The sequence below is a fragment of the Excalfactoria chinensis genome, chromosome 2 (genome assembly GCF_039878825.1).
Source record: "Excalfactoria chinensis isolate bCotChi1 chromosome 2, bCotChi1.hap2, whole genome shotgun sequence".
NCBI lineage: Eukaryota > Metazoa > Chordata > Aves > Galliformes > Phasianidae > Excalfactoria > Excalfactoria chinensis.
The window spans coordinates 129806212-129828745 of record NC_092826.1 but is presented as its reverse complement, the minus strand read 5'-3'; the positions used below and the strand labels follow the sequence as shown (position 1 = coordinate 129828745).

General features: G+C 38.2%; 1 long non-coding RNA gene across 1 annotated transcript in view; it reads right to left on the bottom strand.

Moving 5' to 3' along the window:
- Positions 1–14315: 14315 nt before the first annotated feature.
- The window catches only part of LOC140248253 (uncharacterized), a 49801-nt gene continuing 41582 nt past the window's right edge, over positions 14316–22534 (bottom strand). Inside the window, exon 3 of the long non-coding RNA XR_011902815.1 lies at positions 14316–14379. This is a non-coding gene — a long non-coding RNA (uncharacterized lncRNA). The remainder of the gene's footprint in view (positions 14380–22534) is intronic.

The following is a 22534-nucleotide window of genomic DNA, read 5'->3' as shown; positions in this document are numbered from 1 at the left end:
GATGGGGACTTAATAGCTCTAATGAGAAAAGCATGAGTAAAAGCCAGTTGCACTGATTCTGAGCTGAATTTCTGCAATAATATTTCTCAGGGGATGGACATGCTCCTGAGTTTAAAATGCCACTTCCTGCAGGAAGACAACTGAAATAAACGTGGGTCTAAGCATGGATCTGAACAAAAGGGTTTTGCACCAAGTCATGCACTTATCTCACAGCTCTTCATGACTATCTCTCTTCAAGTTGCCCTGCAAGAGCTTTGCTCCTTCCTCCCTAACTGCTGCAACCATACTTCTCATTCATAGGTCTCTGCCATTTCAGAGCACCTGGTCTACAGCTGTCTTTTGCTCTAGCACTACTCCAATTTCTCAGGAGCTCAGAAATAACCTTGTGTTTTACAAAATTCATTTAAGCTTTCAAACGCAGAAAGAAATTTCACTACCTATTGTACATGGTACCAGTACATAACATGTCACGCCAAAACACATCATGCCCTATCTGCAGAATATACAGATGAAATGTATTTAATCTCCAGCAGATTAAAGAGCAATAAATGACTAAAATATTGCCCCGCATAGGGAAATGTGAAAATCTGGTAAATGGTGATGGAACAAAATTTAACATAAGAAAACTGTCATGTGCAGTCTTTATAGTATTGCTGACAGAGAAACTTCGATATTACTGTAGGTGCTGGATCACTTACAGGACTGTTCCTCCTATTCCTTGAAAAAGAACATGCTGGAAATAACAACTCCTCTAGAGTGTATACCTAAAATAGATTCAGTTCCACAACAACAAAATATTCTTTAAATGATGACTATTCATATGTTATATGGTGATAGGTAAAACAAAAACTTTGCAAATAAACTAGCCAGGAAGAGTTTGAAAGGGATGCTTTTGTAAAGTGTTTGTTTTCCTGCAGTTTTTTTGGGAGCAGCCCCAATTTGCAGCACAGCAATTTTCAGTGAATTTGTGCGTTACACTGTCTCTATATCATTTGGTTCCCGGACAGAAAAATTTCTGTCACCCCATTCATTGGTTTTGATGCTTTCTTGTTGCTTCAGGACAGACCATTGCTCCTTTGAGAATCCTACCAACCTATATTTATGTTTCACCCCTTTCCTTCCCATTAAGGGAAAGGATAATTTTTGTTTTCTTCCTGAATGTACCAGCTGCAAGCAGGATAACAGAAATAAGCTTTCTTTTACATGTCTCAGTACATAGGATGTGCACAGCAAACTGGAACAAACAAATCAAGTGGCTATATCAGAATCCCTGGTATGGAACAAGATAATCTCTTCCTTTCATCAGGATTCCCACTTACGACTTCACATTGTCTGTAAACTCCAGATGCAATGTTTGCAGTTGGATGCCTGCAAAGTATAAGTGGGGATGGATGCCAAAAGGTATTCTTAGAAATAAGCTGTAATGATGTATTTTAGGATATAATTCATTCAACAAATTGTAATTGCTAATTTTAGGCTGGCATAAGTAAAATCTTACTTTTCATGGGTTGCATTTTTGGAGTATGGGTTTTGTTCTCTTTTGGCTTTGGAGGCACTACCCCAATGAAATTATACATTAGAGGATCAAAAATAGAAAACATAGAGCAGATACTCACCTCTTAAAGACTTAAAAATCTTGAGTGCAATTCCTCTGCTGCCTCTTGATCATGACAAGGTTATTTTAATTGCCTAAGTGATTTAGGCACAGATCTCTGGAAGAAATATCACTCTGTGATGAAAAGCACCAACAGTAAGTGAAGAGTGCATTGAGGAACACAAGGAGAGAAAATGGAAGATATTTTAGGACATAGGTTAATGCTTGCCAACTATGGAAAACTATCTTCATAGGCTTCATATTTTCAGTAATAGTAGAATATCCTCGTCTAATCAGAACAAGTGAAAAATCCAATTAAAGTCAATTAATAATGGTCTACTCATCTCTTTTTCTTAACCCTTCCTGAAACCTTACAAGTCCTGGTGTTGGACAGCTGGGTACTTCATGCTCAGTGAGAACTCTGTGACATTGTGTAAGTAATCCTCTGCAGAAAATGGAATAATTTCCCAATAAGATTAAGCTAGTCCTTAGGTTACAGAGAGAAATATGAAGTCATACTCACTCCATGCTCCTGCTCCTCTTGTTTGTTTTTTCCAAAATGTTAATTTCAGAAAAAGACTGAAGCACGATATGCTTTGCTTTGTTGATTAAATAAGTTAGACTTACACCTAACCAGCTCTTTATCCAAACCCTTTTTAGAAACATTCATTGGTCTACCAGTTGCTCTGATGCTTTACAATAGTCAGCTTCTAAACAGAAACGCACCTCTGTAACTCTGAAAAGATCTGTTTCCAAAGTCCTTTCAGAATACTCCAGAGTAACGCTCCAGAGGAATACTCCATGGCTTTTATATTGTATCAGTTACCACAGATGCCTGGAAACCTAGTCTTTTCTCCTAAAAAAAGCCTCCTGTGGTTTCTTTGCTAAAAGAGCTCCATTCCAGCTGTTGTGTCTTAACAGAAGTGCTCTTCAGCTCAGCCTCAGTTCCCTATAAACTCAGTTCTCCTTAGTTCCCACTGAATTTGTGAACTTGCTGTGTTTTTTCTAAGACAGTTGTTCACAATACTGGTAGTTGCAGTATGTGCTGGCTGCCTCTCCTGCTGTCCCAATCTACTTAATCTGGAACCTGCTACTCTCTAACTTGGTTTAATTCCCCAGCATGTGGGGGAGAATGGAGAATTTCGAAGAGCAAATGAACAGCTTAGAGAAAAAATATAAGAAATAGATCAAGTACAGGAGTAATCCTTTGATACATCATCTCAGCTTTTGGCAACTAGAGGTTTAGGAATTTCTTCTGTTGAAAATTAAATCAGTAGAATCATAAATAATAGCTACCAATATGAGTGTATATAAACACACCCATATCTATATAATACCTGCTTATGTTTCTGGTCTCCTTAACACTTTGAGTTTCATATGCCACAGAGGGAATACCCAGTCTACTGGCAGTTTTAAAGATGTGAGTTCACCACTGATTTATGGAAACACATGTGACTGCATTCTGGTCTTCCTTCCTGACAGTGGGAAATCATTACAGAGGCAGCCTGCTGAGTAGGATCTGCTCAGGACTAGCTGATGGGAAATACTCAGAACAAGATGTCACCACTAAATCCCATCCCACTCTGGGATTGATCAAATCTCAAGATCAAAACTTTCTCACAAGGAATTCAAACAGAAAACCATAGGACAGTCCAAGAGCATCCAACTCTCCTCTGGTTCAGCAAGTTTAGAAGGGTTTATTTTAAGCAGAGGAACTCCAAAAGAGGGAGTAGAGAGACTTCTTTGAAACAAGAGCACTAATAGGGCATTGTATTCAAAAGTTAAAAGGCAGATGTAAATGTATGGAACTGAAGAACTAGACAGGTGTTTGGCAAGGTGGCCAAATGCTACAACTAGTGGGCTGCTGTACAAAGGAAAAGGGTTGCTCAAATTGCCCATCTCTGTTAAAAGACAGAGGGAGCCCAAAGCAAAAACAGTTGCTTCATTTCTATAGCCCAAATCAAAATCCTAATTTTTGTAAATACATCATAAAAATGGACAAACATGCCTTTAACTCAATGACACTTTCAAGAAGAGAGTTGCAAGACATTCTTTTCTGATTCTTACGGCATGCATGGGCTTCTACCACAGCATAGCTTGCAGCAATAAAAGAGAGGAGTTGTATGCAACCTGACAAATTGCAGAGTCTACCCACAGTGAAAGACAGGAAATTTTTTAGCCTTTCTTTTTCCTTTGCTTTGTTGGTACATTTTTTTCCTCTAGATGTTGGAAATTACCCAAGGAAAAGGAACGATGGGCTTGAATTCAGAAGAAATGAAGCTTTGATCTCAAAGAAGGTAACAATCAGAATGCAGGGAGTACACATATTGGTAGGTCAGGGGAAGTGATGTCACACTCATAATGAGCAACAATGATACTTCAGGAAAAAAAAGAAAGAAAAAAAAAAGAACTTCAAAAAATGCCTCCTAGATATTAAATCAAGGGGTATGTTTGCATGTTAACTGCCTCCAAGCAATCTTTTATATTAAACTACTTTACGTGCAAGACTTCCCAGATCATTTACAGGGCAAGTGCTTAGGAAAATAGGGGCTTTCCAAGTGCCTGAAAAGATTGTCTGACTGATTGTCTGTCTACAGATTTTCTTTTAAAGCTATTTTAAGTATATGATCCCATCCCAGCTATTTAACTCGGGAACCTGTCAATTACATGCCGCCTAATTGAACTCTCATATACTGTAGGATTGCAAGCCACAAAGCGTATGAACACAAAAATGTGAAGAAAGGGTTTTCTGCTGTGATTTCATTCTTCAAACCCAATTTGAAAAGGTCAGATTTCAAATTGCACAACCCTATTGAGACTTAGGGACTTAACTGGGACAATCATACACCAAAAAAAAAAAAAAAAAAAAAAAAAAAAAAAATCCACTCTAATTTTTCTTCCTCTGTTGAAAGGCAAAAGGAGGTCTTTAATATGAGTTACTTACTGGGGCTGATAGCAAGGGCTGTGGGTGTAGAAAGGACAATGAAAATTGAAAAAGGGAAACAGTTTTTGTACTGCTGAGCTAGAAAATGGATGACTGACTGACTGTGTGACATCTCCTTCAGAGACACTTTGCAGTCCTGCTTACTCTTATTTGATTTTTTTTTCTTCAAAGAGAAAATGTGGGATATGAAACAGATTTAGGGTCTAAATAAGGGAAAATATCATTCCAAGAGATTTTAAGAAGGGCTAGAAATAAACTGTGTGTTTCACAAAGGTTGGACTGTCATTCTGAGCTAAAACTCCCTGAGGTTAATTGGGAACATTGATTTCAACAGGATTTGTATCAGAACCTAAAACACTGTGTTTTACAGAAATGAGAATGGCAGTATCTATCTCAATATGTATTAAGCATGTTTAAACTACTCGTTTAATCAGCATACAAATGAATTTACATTCTCTCTACATTTATTGATTGACTGCATAAACAAGCATGACCTCAGATGCTGTAAATCCTCAGGACTCCATCAGCTTCAGTAGAGCAATGACAGTTTATATCAGCAGGGAGACCTGAACCAAAAAGAACAAGGGATTTTATACAGTACATGGCCATCTATGCTCTTAAATAGTACAAAATATGACTGAGTGAGTTCAGATGAGCTGATGAGCAGGAAGAAAACGCATCTAACTACATAAGCTCACGTAGCAGGTGGCTTGCAATTATGATGATCCCCAAATGTTGTCAGAACTATGTTTGGCACCCTCTTTGCTATTTAAGGGGTAATTGAGTGTTAATTCCATTGACCTTATTTGCAGAACCTCTCCCATCCTGGGAGCACCAGTGACAGGCAGCACACTTTACATAGCTGTCTACTGGATATTTTTCTTTTTAGTGATTTTTTATTTATTTTTTTTTAACCTGAGGCATTTCAGTCATGTAACTTCAGCAATCAATTTTGGCCCAAAGCAGCAAAGTCCTCAGTCACGTGGAAGCAAGTATTTGCATGCAAGCTTGCTATTAAAGCACCAGGGAAAAGAGTGAGTCCACAAAAGCTTAAGAAATAGGAATCTCAGTTGAATCATCGCAGTCAGCTAAATTACAGGCCCTGTAATTAGCCTTTTTGGAGGTCTGTTAAATTGTTAATCCCTTTGCTGGATATAATTGCTTTATTGAACCTAAATTAATCCAGTGATTTAAGAAATAATAATGCAATTCCAATGGCTACATAAAATTAAAAAAATAATAAAATAAAACAGAAACCATTTTGTTAGAGACCTAATTTAGATTAGACACACTGAAACAGCTTTGGGAACGGCATTTTGTGCAGAATTTTGTTGGGGGAGGGGCTGAGTTGAGGGGGTAATATTTTATTTACACAGTGTATGCAAAGTAGTTGTATTTAAAAATTCACTAGATTGGGAGAGCTCACTGCATATGGAGAGTGAGTCAGTGCCAAATCAGAATTGGATCCATGCCAAGAAAGAAAGCCGGCGGTTAGACATCTGTAAAGTGTTGGATGGGATGGAAGACAAACTTAAAACACTTCTGTTCATTACACATCTAAGCTGTTTCCTAGCTATTCATCTAGATCTGAATTTCCAGACCAAAACTGCCGTACCCAAAGATGGGCATTTACATATTTTGCAGTACACAGGAAGCATATTGGGTCCCAGAATGACCAACTGAACCTGAATGAATGCCTCTGAAATACCAAGACATAATCAGGTCTTATGTGATCCCCATCTGGGATTTAAAAATATATATATCATGCAGGTGTCTGGGAATTCCAGCACTACTGGGAATTATCTCATTATCCTACAGCACTATCCTCATCAGATAACAGAAGGATGGGGGAGAAGGACATGGAAACAAGAGGAGAATGGGGGAAGGGCATGGAAACATGAGAATGAGATGAGATAAAAGGGAACTGGGGAGAAGAAAAAACATGTTGAGTCTTAATTGAGCTTGGAGAGGAAGCAAGAGGAGAAAAACATAGTTGGCTGGGTTATGATTTATTCTCTCTAGTGATCTATATTTGCAGTGAACTGAGACACGCTCTTGTTTCCAATACATATTTTATACTTTGTTTATCAAGTGTGAAGTCAAGGATCAACAACTTTTAAGTTATGGGCAAAGTATGATACTTCTTCAGAGCCAACCTCTTCAGGCTTTACTTTGTAAAGCCCAGTGAGCATTTTCAAGCTGTTACAGATGATTCTATTCAGAACCCCAGCTCAAGGAAAACATTAAACATCTAGTAAGTTACAATAAACTCTGTAATATGTTACACTTCTTATAACCCCCTATATGCATCATGTGTGATCTTGGTCCCCAGTGCTTCACAAAAAAATCATCACCAAATGACCACAAGAAAAGAGTGTGAGGTAAAATTTGCAAAGAGAAAGGGGAAAAGTACAGTAGAGCTAGATATGCAAACCAATCGATGTACAACTCTTTCTCCTCTTCCATGTCTAAAAGAAAGGAGGGGTGGAAGGGTAGAAAGAGAGATCTAACACAACAATTGCTATCTGCAAGTTTCCGAGAACTCATAACTCTTGATACATATTTTGTATTTTGATTGCTATATCTTTTATTATTGCTATTTTATTTTATTTTGTTACTTCTAAGAGAAATTTTAGAGGTTACATGTTTGTTTATATACTTAAAATTCCATATTCATATGTAAATACACAGTTTTTCAATCTACTTTGGGGGTTACTGGGGCTCCAGTAATATGCATAAGTATTCAGAATACCACAGCAATTAACCCTGATAAAATTGGAAGGGGTGTTTGAAGTTACCTCAGTGTACCTACATGTCCAGCTACCCTTGGGAAAACAAGTGTGTAATAAAGTGACATCTTTAAAATACAGCTCTTAGACACAGACACTTCAGCAATGAAGCATGACAGCTGCTCAAGACATACTGTGACTCTTCGTGTATTTCTCTTCATTCAGTTATGATGTCCTTAGTAATACTGTACTTATGGAGAGCTTTTAGCAAGCCCATTTTAATTTGTACACAAAGGATTTCATGCCACACAGCTAACACACACACAGCACACAATGATCCATTGCTATAAAACACTTTTTAAAAACAAGATCATTAAATTTCATTAAATTCATAATTCTATAGACAAACAGGCAAAGGAGCAATCAGGTAAAAAGAAAAAAAAAAAAAAAAGAAAAAAAAAAAAGCTGCAAACTCTTTGTAGCATAGACTACACATCTGAAATGACCCTGGTGAATGGGATAAACCTGAACTCAGCTAAGCAAATGAATTCACACACTCATGCACAAGAAAGAAGTATCTGCACAAGCACCGTATAGAAAGGAGTCTAGAGTTGGATAAAGAGCAAACAATGAATTTGTACAACTGCATAAGGAGCAGTAATGCTGGATTAAAGAAAACAAGCACGCTGTATGCTAAATACACAGAACACTCCTTCAACTCTATTCAGAGTTGGTAATCCCCCACCCGGAGCCACGTGATGGCTGCAGGTTACAACATGTCATGAAATATATCAAATATCTAGAGAAAGTTCCAAGAACAGAAATGAGAGTGAACTTCCAAAAAAGATGGCCTAGTATGAGATGTGAGCTTACTTAATCCAAGAGGGAGTAAACTACAAGTTTTCAAAACCTAGAAATATTCTTTGTGAAAGAAGATAATTAATTTCTTCCAACAACCCTGAATAGGGGAAAAGATTGCAATAAGGAAGAATTAGGTGAGAGAAATATTTAGGTGTATAAGGCCAACAGACAATGAGTAACAGACCCACGGAGATTTTCCTGCTTGTCAGAAAGTTTAAGGGGTTAGCTAAACAACTGGATGTGTCTTCGGTACTTTAGGACACACTTTTGAATTAGTGGATCTCATAAATATTGTACAGAAAGTATTATTATCAACCAGTATGCAACTTTTTATGTGTGCTCAATTGCCTAGACTGTGCTGATAAATATGTATCTCCATTAAGGTCATTATAATGTAAACCGAACATGAAAATTGAAAGTAAAATGACTGCCAAAAGCAAGAATTCAGCTAGGCAGTATGTTATCGAATACATCAGAGGAATGGAAACTGGAGATATATATTCTATTCACAGATCTCTCAGAGTACTACTTTCTGTCCAGATATTTCATTGCTCCAAAAGAAAAGATCAGAGTTTAATTATTAATTACACCCACAAAATGTGAGTGCCTTTGTGAGTAGTCCATCTTGCACTGGCTTCTCAGGTTACTGCATGCTCAACAGTTTTCAGTTTCTTTGCATTAGAAAATAAAATGAAATACATTTCTGTCTTGCAACTCTTAGCTCTGGCACATCCATTATTTCATGAGTAGCAATTATTTTCACTTTCTTTCCCACCCTGAATTTTTCAGGTCATTATTTATATAATGCAGTTGATGACATTTACATCACACCATCCCGGTTAGGGACAAACCTATAGTCTTAATTTATGTATCAGCATACCATATGAAGGTAAATCCTTTAAGCAATCTGAATACCATACATCCCTAAGGTTCTCAGAAAGCTGAAATAAAGAAAATTAGATCTTGGGTCATTAAGACACAAAGTGGTCCCTGGCCTCACTAACCTAAACGGCAACATACGGTCTCTGCTTTTTTTATAGCATCCAAGAGATTATAACTTCTTACTCTAATGTTACAAGAGCAACATAGAGATGCTTGATTAAGTCTGTGGTGTTCTTCATTGTCAGCTCATAATATTTCGTTAATGACACAAGTGTGCTGTCAGAATTTTCCATCTTGTGGAGAAGTATTATCAAGGTCAATAGAAACTCCACACACCCAGCAAGCAGGAGGCTAAAGCCCATGAGCAGTTGGAAGGCAAGGTGCTGAGTTTACCCAGAACTTTGACTGAAAGTTCTCTGCTTTCTTAAAACACGTTTTCCTACTCTTGCAGACAATGGGGGGTAACAAAGCAGACCTACTGTTAAAAGCAGATGATATTTTACCTGTTCCTGTTACTGTGCGCTCAAATCTTCACAAGTCATTCAACACAATCTCACTCACATTCATAAATTTATGCTAGAAAAAGATGTCACAATATTATACTTGCCAGTATGGATTTCTGTACTCGCCTATGAACAAATCTGCATATACATCTCTTCTAAGTGATCTATTAGGGACTCATTTTCTCCTCATAACATCTAGCACAATGAGAAAAGAATATTTTAAAAAGTTGTTTTACTTCCTTGACAGGATTTCTTGAAAAATCAGTGTCACTAAAAATAGTATTTGAAAGAGGTTATAAAGTTACTTTTAAAAACAAGTACACATACTTTGTGACAGGAAAGAGAAACCTTGTGGTAAGCACTACAAAACCATAACCGACTGCTGCTCTGATTATTATTCCCCCTTACCAGTTACTGGACCACATGCCAACTCAGCGATGATGACAGAGTCCAGCAATTGTGTTGGAGCTCTGGAGCTGTCTCTGGCTCTGTGACTTAGGCTGCTCGTGCGCTGTCTTGTCTTATTTGCCCTCCCAAGGGACATCTCCTTTTCCTTCAACATAATCTCTAATAATTTGTCTCCAATTTTTGCATTCATCGATAATACCTCATTCAAATCCCACATACACCCTGCTATATCTAAGGTGTATATGGCAGACCCTCAAGCTGTAAGTGAAGGTTTATTTCAAGTAGGAAAACAGATTTAAGAAATATGTGCTCTCTGCCTTAGAAATGCACACCTGGAGCCTTACTATTGAAATGCACCCTGACTTGACCGCAAAACCAACTTGCTCAGCTTTCAGTCTGAAGCCTCTGCAAATACACACCACACCTCTTTTGTCAAGTACCCATTTCCTACTATACATAATATGTTCTTTTTTCTAACTAGATCCTGACTCCACATGGAAAACTCAGCCTTGGTGTCATATTCCACGTGTCTTGTTCAGCCCTGGAAAGTTTAGTCTGATATATTTTAAAGATGGAAAAAAGAACATCTAGAGTTGGGTTCATTTTGAATTCTGTATTCTGCCACTGAAATAAAAATAGAATTGTGATGTGAGAGAGGGATTATCTCCACTGCTCAGACAGAAAGCTCCTGGGAGTTTCCAGAATATCCTGCGTGCCTCTATGCTGAAGGCTTTTAGGTTTCTCCCAGAATAGCCAGGCTGTACCTCCTGGGAGTGTGCATAACCAGCAACCTGAGCCTTCTCTTCTTTTTCCATATCATGAACGTGAGCCTATCATGCAAGCCTTCATAACAGACCACGTCTTGTAGTAAAAGGCTGTGGAGGTGGAGAAGAGACCAGGGTCATGGCCAGATGCAGGCCCTGTGGTTATCAGTATCACTGGTTCCCCAGGTGCTGTCAGTGTCTAAACATGCAAATATCCTTCAGTGGAGGAAGAATAAGTTAGTATGGAGATGTCCTTCGGCATGGGGACTCCTTGCTAGATAAACTGTGGAAATGGCACAAGTGCCAGGTCCTCCATCACACACCTGCAAACCTGACAGAGAGTACAGGCCCAGGCACACCATGAGAGTGCCCAAAGCATAATCAAACAGCTTCTGTGGCCAGAGGGTAAGCCTAGGAAATGTGCTCAAGAACATAATTTCCTTGTGCAGAGGGTTTCCACAGCATCTCAGAGGATGCTGCAAGATCTGGGAGCATGGGCAATCAGGGCATTTATCCTTGACAGCACTGTTAATGCACTGGGGTTCAAGGTTCAGCTGTCTTGACAACTGTCATCCAATTTGTAACTCAGTGTAACAACATCCTGAATAAATAAGTACTTGTCACCAAGATTAAGATTCTTCAGGGTAAAGCCACAGCTTGAAGCATGGCATGCTTTAAGCAAGGCATTAAGTCTCTATTTGCCCATTTCCTTGCATAGTACTTCTCAAAATGACCACTGCTGCCCCACTGGAGATACAGACACTGAGTGCCATAGGGGGAAAAAAAAGAAAAGGTAGGTGGGAAGGAAGAATGGGAAGGTCTAACCTGGCTCCCTACCATCCTGGCCTCTGTTTTGATGTGTAGATTACAATATTTTGTGATTCAAGCTCTGTGGACCTGAGGACCATTCTGCATTCTCCCTTATTTGTACACAGAACACATTTCCAGAAGGATGCAGGGGAGGTATTACATCTTTTCCAAATTCCATTCAAGTAGTTCCACACCATCCATTGCCAACTGTTTTCCTAAGTGCAACATTTCTCCAGCAACAAGCAACTTTTTCACCATACATCTCTTAAGACCCAATTTTTGCACTGAGACAATGCTATGTACACATTTAAAAATTGAAAAGTAGCTGACAAATTGCCTCTTCAAAAACATTAAGAATGCACATTAGATACTATTATGAAAATACACCGTTGCACTCTGCAGGCAACATTCTCGTTTGCAGAACCTCCTGACCTCAATCTATCTCTATCCAGTGCTCTTAGGAGGACAGAGTAAACTCTAGGACCTTCACTGGACTCAAAGAGGCAAAACAAACTGTCCACAGTATGTAAAACAGTGATTCAGGAATTTACTTCCCCTGTCCATTATCAAGCAACAATTCTGTATTTTCTTAACATGATAAGAGATCTTGTGAATTAATCATCCTGATTAATCGCATTAAAAATGTCTATCATAGATTGTGTTTATTAAGCCTAGGTTTGGGGAGAAATCCTATATTGCATCAAATAACTGTGCCAGTACTGCTAGGAGTCTGTTTCTTGCTGTTCAGCTATAAATAGTGTACACATGTGAAAAGCATCATGATCTGTTCTGAAGTGGGAAATTGCTGAAGAAAACTCTTCTGGTAAACAAGCCCTTCCTGAAGGCTGTCAGAGTAATTGGCAGCAAGCACAACTCCTGGATTGCCCTGCTGACAGAGCTGTCCCCACTCCTCCCTGCTGCTAAAGCAACGCTGTGTCAGGGAAGCCAGAGACCAGTCAGAGGGAAACCAGGAAGTCCTGGTGCTGACCTTACAGAAAAACAGCCCAATCTGCACTCTTTAGCAAACCACCTCCTCAGTGTGGTTCAGATGCACACTCAATCTCCTGTCTGAGCTGCTGCTGCCACCTCCCTTTACCAGCAACCACCACTCCAATTCATCCCCATGTGGCAGATCCCACAGATGTGGTTCTCCATGCTAGAGATTATTGGGTACAACAGCTGCACAGCCTCCACATGCAAACACCTCCAGTGCTCCCTGTAAGGCTTCTCTGATATCTCACATTTTGCTGTACTGCTCACCAAGCATGAAGAACAAACTACCCTCTTTTGTGCACATCTTGATTTATTTTGAAGTTAGACAAGGTTGCTATACCCACTAACAGTATTTCACACAGCTCAAGACTATTAAGTGCTCATAGAATCAGACAATCATACAATTACTAAGGTCGGAAAGGATCATTAAGACATTAAAGTCCAACTGTCGACCTATTGTCACCATGCCCTCTACATCATGTCCCTAAGATCATCCAAGATCATCCCTTTCCAGAAGGTTACTGGGTTGCAGAAGGGCTAGTGAATTTAATTATTCAATGGAAAGTATGTTTCTACTCTGCTCAGCTTCCACTTTCATCAACAGCATGCATAGTGCTACCTGTAATTCTGCCTCAGCTCCTGTGCAGTATCTGTGCCAGCAAGCCTTGGAATTCTTTCCATTTCATGCAGTAAGCCATACCCACATGAACATAAAACATGCCATCTGACACTGCTACTAGTGAACACACCACAGTGATAGAAGTGCTGTTTGTTGGATGCATTTAGGTTGCGGGCGAATGCAATGGGGCATATTCATACCATGCCAGGTGACAGTTCACACAAGTCACCCTTCAGAGGTGCTCTGACATTTCCACTGACTCTATGAGGAACTCAGGCTCCTAAATTTTGTTGTACCAGACAGTGTCTCACTATGTTATTTAAAACAGGCAGTGAGATAATCTAGGAACAGTTCCCACATAAGCTATTATCTCCATGTATCCCTTTTGGCATATACAGTATTTGAGCAAGAACACATACAAAGAACCACCCAGAAGAACTCAGACTGACAAACATCACTGGCTCAAATACCTCCTAGTCCCATTCCTAATTTAAATGAACTTGTTTTTAAGTGCAGGTGATAGCACAGGATATAGTTTGTAGACTTCATGCACAAAATTATGGTGAGGCACCTAAGTTAGAAGAGCTGCCAATCAGTATATACACCCATTATGTGGTCAATATCATGTTTCACCACATGAATAATAGTTCAAACCAGTTCAGAGATACCCAGATCTTCACAGAAACACCTTGTTTAGTTACTACTGACATTTGGAATATGCTATTTGTTTTTCTTCCCCTTTACAGTTGACAGTTACTGCTTAAGAAAGGACTTTGATAGAGCCAATGACATGCCTGAGGGTATTCTTTAAAAGCAGTCAGGGGAGGAGGAAGAAAATGAATACATAAAAATAATGCATGATTTAAATTATAAAATTACATGTTCCCAGATATTTCCTTCTTGAGTCGCCATGTAGAGCAACTGCATCAGGACACCTGTAGTTTAAGATTTTCAGTGGTCAATCAATCTTTCCTCCTTTTTCATAAGCTGATCTCATATTTTCCAGTGTAATGTTGTTTTCACTTCACATCTTCTGTACAAACAAAGTATTCCCTCCCCCCACAAACACCTGCACATGCGCACGCTGCTCTTTGGTCTCCATACAGGAGCTTGGCACCAAAAAGATATGTGATTAAGATTTAACAAGTGTCAAAGCCAAGTGGCTCACAGACACTTACCTGGAGATCAGAATGCGGTTTAGGTGTGTTCTGAAATTCAAATTAGCAAGTGTCATTCTTCCTGCCTTCTACCACACTTCAGGGAATGTTTGATCTGCAGAGAGTGAATGAAACACAGAAAATGAGTGAGACAAGCCCCGGGATGCAGGGGCTGATACTTCCTACTCCCGGGCACTGCCATTGTCTCTGGGAGCACGAGAATAATCACGTTTACACTTTATTACATGACCAGATTGCTGGGCACCAACGTAGTGCACTGTAGAACCGACTCCCTCATTAATATTTAGGTCAAGGATTTCAGCACAGAGCAGCACAATTAACAATTCAAAATGCTACCACTGAGTTTTGTTTGGCACCATCAGCTGGAAGTGAGCAGACATGTCTTTGTTAGGTTACAATGCAGTCTATCGTTTGTAATACACCATCAATGTAACAGTCCCTCAGAGCACTGATCAGAAATTTTATACTCTTTTTTTCTTCACTAAAGTACATGCTTTAGAAAGGCTGTCATGGTTTCATGTTATTGCCGTGTTGCTAAGAAATAAAAGACGCTACAAGGGAAGGAAGGAGATCTATCATCTGATGACCTACATGGGTTACTTACTGTAAAAAAAAAAAAAAAAATGCTAAATTTAGTTAGTTCCCATATGAGAGAAATAATGAAATAGAAACTGAAAATACTGAAGATGCACTGAATATATCAAGCCCAATATGAATTTTACACTACACGTAGTAGTCAGAATTACTGTATCAATGCTTACCTGCAACTACCTCTCACATCTCCCTATTACAGTAGTACACAAGTGCATCAATCACAACAACCACATATACAAGAGCTGTAAAATCAGATTGTAGGGTATAATCAAGAATGATTTATTTTCTTTTTTTTTTTTTTTTAACTTTACTACTTGTCCACCTTGGGACAAATTGGGAGATGAGAGGGGCAAATGAAAAAGAAATAAAGCACCACGAAAATAAGAACCATTCAAGGAGAAAGTTTATTTTGCTCTTTGTGCCCAGTCCAGAATCATTGGTACAGATTCACTGCACTTGAATGCATTGGTACAGATTCACTTCTTGCACTGCAGATTCTATGACAAGCATGCAGGCACAAAGCAGAATGGCCTGTCCAGACACTGAACAGGGAGGCTGAATTCCAGCAATACTGCATGCAGTGGCATTTTTTGCGTGTACATACACCATGAATACTGACCCTAAAATAAAGATGATGCCTAGTTTTTCACTGAGTGTTCTAGTACTGTCCTGATTTGCTGCACTTTGGATTAATTCTTTCCTTGACGGTAATGTTTTTTCAGATACTGACAAAAGCAATGTAAAAAGTGCAGGACACAGAGTAAAAAAAACTTCTAAGATCAAGGTATTGTAAAACCTTTATATTTTCCGCAACTTTTTCCTCCAGTTCCCCACTCTGTTTCCAGTCCTTCACCAAACTGCAGGAGGATCTGCACCACACCCTCACAGAGAAGGAAGTGGTGCAGAACATAGCAAGCACCTGGCTCATGAGGAACCAGTCCTCACAGCTCTTTCCATATGAAAGGTGGAATAATCCCTGCCCTTTCCCAGCTCTTTCTTGATAGCATCTAATTCTCAAGTAATATATTTGTCTACTCCAGAGCACTGCAAGACCAAGGGAATTAATACATCTGAAACCATATGCGCCTTTAAGAAGGACTCATTGTTAACTCTAGAGTCCACTTACATGTACAGAAAAGGTACAATTTCTTATTCTTTTTAACAAAGATTCAAACTGCCCCACACTGTGACTTGCTGATCAATTTTAAATGGACTCAGGAGTACAGGATGTGCTCTGCAGTGTACATTGAAATGTGTACAGTCATCCTCTACTTTCACTTCTACTGCTGCTAATTTTAATGTGGCTATTTTTTGCAGAAAGCAGGTAAGATCTGAGTTTCGCTGAAAATACAAGAGGATTTAAAGGGATGAAGGGTCTAGATCTGAAGGTAATCTTTTCACTTTATTTCTGCTCTTCGGTGTATTTTGCAACCTATTCTTTTTGACTGACACGATCCATTCAGAAAAGGTATCATGCAGCAAACTTGGAGTGTAAAAGAACAACAAAGAAATCACTCTGGTCATCTTATCCCACAGACTTTTTTCCAAACACACAAATACACACATATATAAATGCCTTTATTTATAGCTCTATTGAACTATAGAAGTGAATAAGGAGCAAAGCATTGAATAATTCACCACAATTTCTTCCTTTATCACTCAAGTCCATTCTTCCTCCTTAAAAATATCAAACTAAACTTACTAAATTACTAATATTAAAGATACAACTGTAGACTATTATTACAAAGGGAAAACAAATATCTCGCTAGTCAGCATTTCTAGGATTTCCATCACTGCATCTGGAGACAGACGTCTGGGTCTGAACCAGATACACTACACTTTGTGCACAAAGTTGACCACAGAGTCCAGGGACTGAAATGTCTCATCAGAGTTCTCTCTAAGCAAAGAACTAAAATAAACCATTTGAATACATTTCCAAAGTATTTCCTTCTCCTGCTGACAATAAAGGGAGCCCAGAATAACTAACTCAGGAGAAGACACCCCTGTCCCATAGATATTTCATGGCACAAGAGATTAAACAAATCCATTTTTCCCATATCTGACAAACCTTAAACAAGCTAACCTACATCAGTTGGATGTTAGCTATAAGAATTATGTCACACAAATGCATATCAATATAACAAAATATTCCAAATATACTCTTGCCTTCAGGTAGCTGTAGGTAACTCCTTTTAAAATGTGCTCTCCAGGAAAATCCAAACAGATATCCCTTCCATAGGGTTTACTAATTTAGCTTGCAAGGCCACGTTTAGAGGAATGTTAATGATTAACCACGCTGATATAGACACCATAACATGCGCACCACCATGCGCAGACTGTGCATGTAATTCCCCACACTCAGAGAAGAACATATACAACCAAAATATAAAGATCTATACTCAGTTTCCCTGTAGACAATTGCTCATTTAAAATGTATGTTTACTTAAAATTTTGCTCCCTGGGATGACCTTATGAAATATACATTTCATTTTAGCAGGGACTCCCAAAGGAGTCAGCTGCCAAGCAGCCTTCTACCTTCTTCAGTACAAACAATGTAAAGCAGGACACTAAATCTGCAATAGCAGAAAACACTCAAAATAAGAGTTTCAGCTCAGTTTTTGCTGACAGTGCCTGAGGAGCACCTGGATCTGAACAATTCCACTAGCACGCTGATAATTCATTCCTAGCAATTTGTTATCTGACATTAATTTTATACAAAACCAAAATATTTGAACACATTCCAAATAAAATCATCTGGGGGAAGGTCAGGGGCTAATAGGAAATGAACAACTGAGAGAAATTTCCCTAGTTATGAATGTTTTCAGTACTTCTTCATTCCAAACTCCTGCTCAATCCTCTAAGTACAATTCTAGCTGTTTTTGTATTATACAATACAGATATTAACTCTCCCAACTGGAGATTTACCTTAAATTCTGTCCCATTTTTTGAGATCAGGTTAAATAAATAAATAGATAAATAAAATTTTTAAAAGTTTGGAAAATAAAAATTGTGGATTTAAACTGTTGAATAGTCTGATGAACTGCTGGTGAGTTCAGTCAGAAGACGATACACCACGCCAAACTTTGTCCACAGCTGGATCCTCAGATAAGTAGAACATGTGGCAAGGGACAATTTTGCTAATGCAGTCACACAATTTCCATTGTTAGTCAGAGCAAATTAATATCTATACACATATATATACATATGTTCAGAAATAAAAGTTAACCAAAGATGTCTGTGTTTTGAATGAGTACTGTATCGTGTTTTATCATATATTACAAATTGGTCTAAAGCAACGTCACAACCAGTCAAAACAAACAAACTACATTACAAGTTTTTGGCTGAAATAAAGGACAATAAAGTAGTTGTATACTGCTTGGCAAGAGTCCCGAAGATATTTATATCAGGAGTCATTTGAAACTAAATCATAAGGGAATCAGGCTCCGTGGGCTACAAGTGATACCAGCCAGAAAAACTAACCTCTGTGAAATTATTACACCAGCAAAATCTTTTTCAGTTTATGATTTTGTACCAAAACCACTCACAGGATAAATGTTTGGAGTTGGGCAGAACTGACAGACAGACCTCCTGCTTCTCTCACTCAGTAAATAAACATGGGAAGAAAATATAAATGGTCTTATAGAGAAGAACTGACGTAAACTCCAGAGACAGCTATGGTTTCCATTAACGAACAAAAGCATTTAATTTTGAAGCGAAGAAGTGATAAAAACAAACAGTTGAAGAATACGAAAATTGAGAATCCGTCTCAACAGAGCTTTAATCCAGTACTATTAGCAGAGGCGCACAATCAGAGGTAATGGCCTCAAGCTGCTACAGGTAGGTTCAGGTTGGATAATAGGAAAAAATTCTCTGAAAGAGTGCTAATGCATCTGCACAGGCTGCCCAGGGAGGTAGTGGAGTCACCATCCCTGGAGGTGTTCAAGAAAAGGGTAAGCACAGCACTGAGGTATGTGGGTTAGTGGCACAGTAGTGATAGGTTGGTGGGTGAACTAGATGATCCTAGTGATCTTTTTCCACCTTAATTATTCTATTATTTCAGTTTGATGACACTATATCATAAGAGGCCTAAATAATTAGGGAGCTGAGATTCATGGTGGCATACTCTAATTCCTTTGCAAAAATGCTGGTGGCAAAAGCTGTCACAACAGAGTAATTTATAAGTTTATTAGGCCTATAAACACTATTTCACCGAAGGAGCAGAGAATGAGAAGCAAGTTAAAAGAGCCATGCACATAGCATTATTAAATAAACACATATATCTACTGTAACCAGATATCTACTATTTACTGTAACTCTCATGCTGTCTCTTGTACATATAAAAAAATCGAAATAATCTGTATTACTAACACTTCTGCTTATCTTAATAGATGTATGAACACCTAAATTCAATTTGCCCACTACATAGTTTATAGAAAGGGAAAAAAAAAAAAGACTTCTGCTATTAGGTTTCACCCCTATTAAGTTCTGCTGGATTGCTGAGTTACCACTCATTACTGTTGTCTCTCAAAATATCACCTTCACTTCAGCTGTAAATAACCCAGGAAAACAGTTCAAATCTTAACAGGAAACTTCCAAAGGCGAGATTTTTTTTTTTCCCCCTCATAGCTGAGACCTTTCCCAAGGGAACAGACCACTTTTGGAGGTGTTAATGCTTCATGTTTGTAGCAATGCAAAAAAAAAAAAAAAAAAAAAAAAAAAAAGTATATAGAAATAATGGGTTGGCTGAGTATTTTATGAAAGGATTGCTCCTATTAGGGGATTCAGGGCAAATAAAAGTCAAGATAAAACAAAGCAGTGGTGGAAAGCCTGGAGAATTTGTGCTAGTTTCTATACTGAAACTTGCTTCCATCTTTTAAATTGCCAATTGTCAAATATCGTTACTGGTCAGGCTGTTAGCTGATTATTTGATTATACTATAGCCCTCTTTCCTGAGTGTCAGTGTGCCCACGTATAAAACCATAAAATGTGTTTCTGTGGGTGCAAAAGCACGGGAAAACATGAAGATGATAATTAAAGGCATTTTGTTGCCTTTTTTATACACAGATAATATGCATCTACAACATAACAACAAAATACTAAGATGTTTGCTTTTATTTGTCCTCACAGAATTTGTGACTGCTTGTACTTCAGTAGTTACCAAGAGTTCTTGCACAGTTTTAATACTAATTTATGATGAAGCATAACAAATGAACCACAAGTTACTTAAGAAAATGAAATAAGGAAACTTTTGAGGCTTTAGCAGGCAAACAGACTGAAGTGAGTGTAGTCTGATGTAAATGAATAGACGGCTTCAATGAAAATAAAAGAGAAGAAAACTCCCTCCTGGGGTTCATTATGCCTCTTGAGCTGTTGGTAGTAAAGTTAATTTTTAAATGCTTTGAGGTGATTAAGAACTCAGGCATCACTCTAAATGTAAATAAGTCCTGTTTCATTTCCTTGCAGTTAACTGATTGCAGCAGTCACCAGCTACTTAGCTTGCTGATGTACTTGAGATCCACAGTCTAGTTCATAATTAACCCTCTTCATACGAAGTGAAAATGCTAGCAAGCCTGGTTTCGAATGTTTATAACTAGGATGTGACAAATTAACTCACCAGAGAAAAATAATGTTTATATTTGTAAATAAGGGAGCATTGTTTGAATCAGGAGCATCAGAGTAAAAAATCAACACAGAAATGAAATGTTTGTTTTTCTAAAAGCAGCTTAAAAACCCAACTGAAATAGAGTTTTGAAACTTTAGCTTGTATAGATGAATTACTCATATTACTTTATTTCTAAAGCCAGAAGCCCACCAGGTCTAATAAACAGAAAGCCTTCATACTCCATTTCAGCTGTTTCAAGATGATTTAAAGTCCCATGTATACATTGCTGTGATAGTAGTACATACCATAAGGAGCAAAGATTTTATTAACAATACAGGTATTCAAAACAAAAGATTTAGCACCCCTGTTGTTAAAGCATTAGCTCAAAGCCCAAGAACTTTAAGTTCACCTCCAAACTCTTGTAGTGAACCATATTTTTACCTCATGTAGGGTCTCTTTATGACCCATAAAGGGAACCTGCTGTAGCAGGGGGTGGGACTAGATGCTTTCCATAGGTTTTTTCCAATCATTATGATTCCATGATTCTAATTTGACATTTCTTAGAAGATACTTTCAATACTGCTAATGTTTCAAGGCAATGGGCATCCTACAGAGATGTCCATTTTCACCCCTGCATCACAAATCTAGTAAAATCACTGTTTAAAAATGAAAAAGAAACAAGCTTAATTTCCTTTTATTCACTTGAATACTAGAGAGATTGTAGGAGGAAGATGCATGTAAAATAGATGTGGAGTTTTCATATCCTTTAAAACAAAAAGACAAAAACATCTCACAGATGTTGGATGTACCATTGCCTTATGGGGAAAGAGAGACTGTGCACCCAACCACAGAAAATCTAGAAGGAGCTAAGTAAGACTCAGCAGTGTATTAATAATTTCCAAATGAATAACAAAACAGTAAAATCATTACAAATAAACTTTACAAGGATTCATTTGGTCTTTTTACAGCATTTCCTAAACTCATTATGATAACGACCTCCTAAAACAGCTGTCAGTCTGGGCTTAGCTGAGCACAACACCAGCTCCTAGACCATCACAAACTGTCAGTAAATTTGCTGAAATAAAATTGACTTCATTAATTTTGGAAACAAGGTCAAGTTTGCTCCCAATTTCCATTCTCATACTGAAAAAAGTTCTCCTCAATGTAGTTCTCAGATTAAATATTTCATTACAGTTTTATCTTCCAAACATCTTAAATGCAAATCAACAGCTGGATTTCTGATACTTTCAGAAAAGAAAGCTTAATGTAATAATATTTGGCTAATGAGTATTTGACTACATTTAACTCTTAGCTTTTTCGCACATTAACAGGAAGACAGTTTCCCTTCTCTGCTCTTCTCTAACTCTTAAAGCAAATTACAGCAAGTATTACTCATGCCTCACTTTCCAAACTTCATACCTGTAGCTGGAAAAAGACAGGAAGGTGAAAGAGGTTGATCTCATCATTTATTAATGTAAGGGAGCTCCAGGCTACATGGATTGAGTGGGGGAGAAACACTGTTATTGTTCTCAGCAAATGAGGCAGGTCCATCAGCCTTTCAAACAAAATTTCTCCAGTTATTCACATTTGCTAAAGATAGGTTCTGGGGCCAGCTGCCTGCTGACAGCCACTGAAAGGCAGAAACTGGAAATAGTGCACATCTCATAGGCACCTACAGGGAAAGTAACGTCACCCCACAAGATTCACAGGATTTCACAGCATTTCCAAATAGCAAACTGAAAGGCAGAGGGAAATCAATAGGAAGCACATACTGAAAGATGTGTATGATCATACAGGTATACACATGCTATTTAGCAGGAGTGAGTTGGCTGTAGCATCTCTAGAAGGTTGTTGTTTGTTTGTTTGTTTGTTTGTTTTCCTTTCTATATTCTAAATATGTTGGACTTCAAATTCCAGTTTTAAAAGTTATCTTTTGAAGTCAGGCTTGAATACCCCTGTACTTGGATATATGCATTTAATGACTGCAAAGATACAAACTAAGAAGTTAATCTTTGAAAGGAACTTCCAAAGCGAGGTAGTACCTGCAAGATAG